The sequence below is a fragment of the Aricia agestis genome, chromosome 3 (assembly GCF_905147365.1).
Source record: "Aricia agestis chromosome 3, ilAriAges1.1, whole genome shotgun sequence".
Taxonomy (NCBI): Eukaryota; Metazoa; Arthropoda; class Insecta; order Lepidoptera; family Lycaenidae; genus Aricia; species Aricia agestis.
This window is the reverse complement of record NC_056408.1, coordinates 4,818,091-4,823,586: the sequence shown is the minus strand read 5'-3', so window position 1 is coordinate 4,823,586 and position 5,496 is coordinate 4,818,091. Positions and strand designations below refer to the sequence as shown.

Here is a 5,496-nt window from a genome sequence, read left to right as displayed (position 1 = left end):
ATATCAAATCACATACTTTTTCATTTTTACAGCAGCTATCTGATCTAATTTCCTAGTGGATTTAGGACATTAAATTTGTATACAGACTATCTATTTTTGCTGTTATTTTTGCAGTCTACGATACAAAAACCATTAAGACCAATTTCTAAAAATTTCAAAACAAGATTGACAAGTTTGTTTGACTACTAACTGCAATGATATTCTATGTTACTAACGTAACTAGATTGGAAGTTTACGGTAGCAACGCGTTGCCACTTCGAAGATGCCTGCAGGCATATCTCACATACATAATGACATAACGAATATATGACTTGACATTGTCTTTTGAACAAAAAAGTGGTTACGCATTTCTGAGAATCTTTTGTAAGACATTGCTACTCTAGTATTTTAGAAACTCATTGACTAACTGAGCCCCTTTGGTTGCATATTTTTGCCACGGCAAGCGCGGCAATCGCTTTCTTTACTCCCTCCACCCACTTCGCACGCTCCGAATAGGGTTGATAATTGATATTGAACATATTCTAATCGGCAATCGCGCGCCTTCAATCTAATTGTCAAAATGTAAGCTGTCCAATAAAATTGAAGCGTGAAATTGACAATACTATTGATCGTGGGACCGGCTAAGTAATTTTGATTTTGTTTATAAATTGAGCCAATTACCAAAGATAGCTCAAATATGTGGAACGACTTGTGAATTGAGTAACTTAAACTGTTATCCACAAAGGATAACATAAAAATACGAGTTAACTCAACTTGCTATATAACTGATATGAGTCCACACAAAGAGTTTAGAAGTTTATCGCTTTGTTGAAACGGCTCAAAAGTTATTTATGATTCAAAAGAACATAAAAGAAGAATACAATAGAACGGATCATGTAGAATCTAGTTAAATACACTACACCAGCCATTCTCAAAGTGTGCAAAGCCTTGGGGCTTCGCAAAGGTCTTGTAGGGACTCCGCGAGCGAAACATAATAATTTTTGAACGAAGTTCGTTATAGCGCGTTCGGCGTTGCGAAATGAGGCTAGACAGAACGATATTTGACCTCGACACTTTTTTCGGGCACATAAAATACTCGACTAGACTCGACATTTCGACTTTGAGGTGGTGTTTTTAGTTCCTGGGCTAGCTGAAGTTGGAATAACAATATTTTTCGCATATTTAAATGGGACTCAGGAATATATAATATAGCCTGAAATTTTTCTTGTTTGTCTTATATAAATCTACTAGATGGCGCCCGCAGGTCGCAACTCCGCTGCGCCAAAATTCGTTTAGCGCACGGGAACCATACATTTTTCCGATACGAAAAGAATCCTATGTCCTTTTCCGACACTATATCCATGTCAAATTTCAGAGAAAAAGATACAGAACAAAAAACACGCAGACTCCCAAAATCCTTTTTAGCTCTGTCGCAGCCAAAACACACTTAAGTGATATTTAGTGTTCAATCTACACAGGACATTCAAGTCAGGAAGGGTAAGTGGATTGACGTGTTCAAGCAGTCGTCTCCTAAATCTACGTCAAAGGGGTCAATGACCTGACAAACTGAGATAACTAATGGCTCCTCTTCAAGATGGGCCATCGTAGTTGGCCATCGCGATGGCCCAGCGTGGGGAGGACGTAGTGGCGCAGGATGGCTTATGGCGCCAGCGATGGTTGTGGGGTGGCGGCAGTGTATCGCCTCTACAAGATGGGCCAGCGTAGTTGGCCATCACGATGGCCCAGCGTGGGGAGGACGTAGGCGTAGGATGGCTTATGGCGCCAGCGATGGTTGTGGGATGGCGGCGGTGTCGGTTTTTCGGCCGCTCATCAAAGGGACCCAGCGACATTAATATACAAAAAACCCAAGATACACATTACATATAAGTGTTACATATAATTATGACCATGACTGTTAAAAAATAATTATAGATTTAAGTTTTAAGTTTAATTGTAATATTTGGAAAAAATAACAGTTTATCTAATAAATATTTGTTTCGTTCATTTATACATATTTATATCATACGCAAAACATATACATATTTATTTATTTAACATAAACTCTTAGATGAAAGTTGTGAAACCTAAGTATCTTTGTATTGTGGATTGTGATTTGTGTTTAGAACACAATTTAATTAACTCTTACAACCTAATTATTTCATTGAATTAAAAAACATATATATGAAAAATACGTCTCACCACTATGCCTTGTCTTACCGGCGAAGTTCGGTCATAAAATTTTATTGCTTTTTGTGGACTCCTTTGTAAAAAAACTGTTTATAGTTTGATTAAAAGTACCTATAATAGTAAAGACGAGTATTTGGCGACAGTTTTGAGTCTTACTTTTGTTCGCAACTGTGTATCTTGGGTTTGTATATCAATGCCCAGCGAGCGGTCGAGGAAGGTGAGTGAGGTCGTCGTATGTCAATTTACGAATTTCATTCAAAATGACGAGTACGTCGTCTCATAATAATCTTATAAATAAAATTCTCGTGTCACAGTATTTGTGCGCGAACTCCTTTAAAACGGCTCAACGAAATTTTGTATGTACATTCGTTAGAATCCTGAGAATGGGTTTCTATCTCATTTTTATATTACTAGCTATTTGACCGAGCTTTGCTCGGTATTCGATAAAACACGAATAAAATGACATTTTCTAAAAATGATTCCTAGCTAGATCGATTTATCGCCCCTGAAACCCCCTATATACTAAATTTCATGAAAATCGTTGGAGCCGATTCCGAGATTTTAATTATATATTTATATACAAGAATCGCTCGTTTATAGATATAAGATTTCTATTGCCTATTAGAAATAACTTATGTGGTAAACCAACGCCGGGTCAGCTAGTGAAGTTACAAAATTGAAAATTGTACGTGCTGTATAAATATATTGACCATAGATTGTTCATAGATATTATTATACAAGCTGTTGCCCGCGACTCCGTCTGCGACAGTATAGTATGTATAATAACAAACATAGATACACACACACATTGTGCAGTGTGTACATTAATGAAATGATGATATGTGCTGTACAGATATTGCCGCAGCGGCTAATGCTTCCACGTCCATCTTGAACGACGTTTAGATCACAAGTCACAACTGAACACGGCCATCAGTTAGGGAATGCAATACCGGGATCCCGCATGTATTTTGCGGGACTAATCCCGGTCGAAAATTTAGCGGGATCCCGTGGGACTGGCAGGATTACAAAGAAGCGTGATTCATACGTGCTCTGCGCGCGAGGGTGCGTGCAACTGGCTACAGGCAGCCCACTAAACAATTTACATTCTGTTCACCTTTAATAATTCACCTTAAATAACAATGATTGCATCAACCAGCGTGGAGGCTGAGCCAACTTTTTCAGCTGCTGGCTAGTGGCTACCTTGTGTCGAATGTCGTCTTGTGTCGTTGTGCCGTTTGGCAGATACAACTAATACCTTAACTTTTTTAACATAATTTTATAAGCTTGGGCTGTACCTATAAATGTAACGTAATCTTATAGCACAACTTTCTCTATATTTCGAAAAAATAAATAATTTTAATACTAGATGAAAATAAATAGGCGTGTTTTTAGTTTTTTAACTATTATTGTAACATAAAATGTTAAGTTTTTTTTTTTATATCTAAGGTATGAAGTAGGTATTAATAAGCCCTTGTAAAAAAAGTGACCGAGTTTAGTTGAGTTTCTAAGAATAAAACGATTTCTATCAATTAGTATCAGCGTTGCCAGATTTTTTTTGTGCCAAGTCAGGACTTTGAAACTTTTTGAGAAAAAAAGCGGGATTCTTCAGTCTAAAGCGGGACAATGTAAGAAAAAGTATAAAATCAAAAGTTTTTTTTTTAATTTTTATCTTTTTATTTGCGTTAGAATAACGTTTACGTGACAAAAGATAGCTAAAGTAGCCAAAGAAAATCCACAACTCTACCTCCTGTACTTTTATCTTCATTCTTTCTCAGCACGCTGCACGTACCTACGTTCGGGCTTTTCCCGAAAAGCGGGACTGTGCCTGTCCCGCACGGGACATTTAATTTTGATGAAAAAATGGGGACATCCCGCCAAAATCGGGACGTCTGGCAACGCAGATTAGTATAGTCTTTATAACGATTTATTTTAAAAGTTTAAGTCCACCCTGCGGGATCCCGCAAATACCGGGATCCAGCGGGATTTATTTATTTATTTATTAAACATTCTTACAACTATCATTACAGACTAATATCCAATTGTTAATTGATTGTGATGGTTCAATCCCACAAAAACCGGGATTGAAATTATCTTGCAGGATTGCATTCCCTAGCTATAGCCACTGCATGCGCCATTTGATGGGCCAGCGCTGGGCCATCTTATAGAGGCGCCACACCGCCATTTGATGGGCCAGCGCTGGGCCATCTTGTAGAGGCGCCATGATAAAGTAACGGCCACGTTACTTAAGTGACACTTATGACATGCTTAGAAGCGTATTTAGCATAGGAGGCACCTTATTTAAAAAGCGTTTTACAGCGCCGTATTCATAATGTTTATATATAATTTTAATTTCATTAGGATTTCGGCATAATTTCCACTAACTTGATGTTAAAATAATTTAATCAAAGTTAGGTGATCATAAAAAGTGTCTGGATGTGGCCTTTATTGTCTTTTCCATTAACACAATACTAATATTATGATGTGGAGTAACTCAGTCGTAACAATGACACGAAAGCGCATCACGTTATCCTGTACAGTTCTGCTCTCTAAACATGTGAAATAATGCTACAGTGTGCATGTTTCTATATGGGATAATCTAATAGGAATATATTCTACCGTACATAATTATTTATATACTGTTTTCACCTTATAGTGTCCCGATGTAGTGAACAATTCCGTTTTTTGGAACGGAGTTCCTTATCGCGCGTCTGGCAAAGGCTAGAAAGACTAGACATAACGATAATTGACCTTGACACTTTTTTATTAGTACCTGCATGGTAGGGGCAGAGGGCGTTGATAATATTCCTGTGCGTCAACTAGATGTAAATATTTTTTTTGAGTGTATATGTATACAGGTTTTTTGAACATCCATAACTTCGTTCCATTCGGGTGTCCCTTGACACCTCTCAAGATTTTTTATTTCAGTAAATTCAGAATTTCGAATATCCGCTAAGAATTCTCAGAACTGAAATAAAGACTTAATATACAGTTTACCAAGAATTCAACCGCATACAATAGCATAAATCGACCGTATAATTCCGAAAAGCATTCTACAGAGCAAATACTCAGAAGACATACATTTGAGTGGATTATACCAACATTCCTCATTAGGTATTAAAATTTGTGCCCAAACAGCGTGAATTTTGTTATCAGAGCTAAAGATGGTGCAGACGGGATTTTTAAATGGCCACAGTTGCTACACAGTTTGTCGTGATATTGTAAGGGTCAATTCAGACCGCAATGTGACGCGTAGATGCATTTCTAAATTTGTACGGAAGTGTTTTTAGTATTTGATTTGTCTACTTGGTTATGAACTGTCTGCTTACAACA

General features: G+C 37.4%; 1 long non-coding RNA gene across 1 annotated transcript; it reads right to left on the bottom strand.

Moving 5' to 3' along the window:
• Window positions 1–982: 982 nt before the first annotated feature.
• LOC121725526 lies at window positions 983–4,959 on the bottom strand. The gene is made up of 2 exons (XR_006035396.1): window positions 4,915–4,959; window positions 983–1,045 (listed from the first exon to the last, which is right to left on the bottom strand). It is a non-coding gene; the product is annotated as an uncharacterized LOC121725526 (long non-coding RNA).
• Window positions 4,960–5,496: the final 537 nt, after the last annotated feature.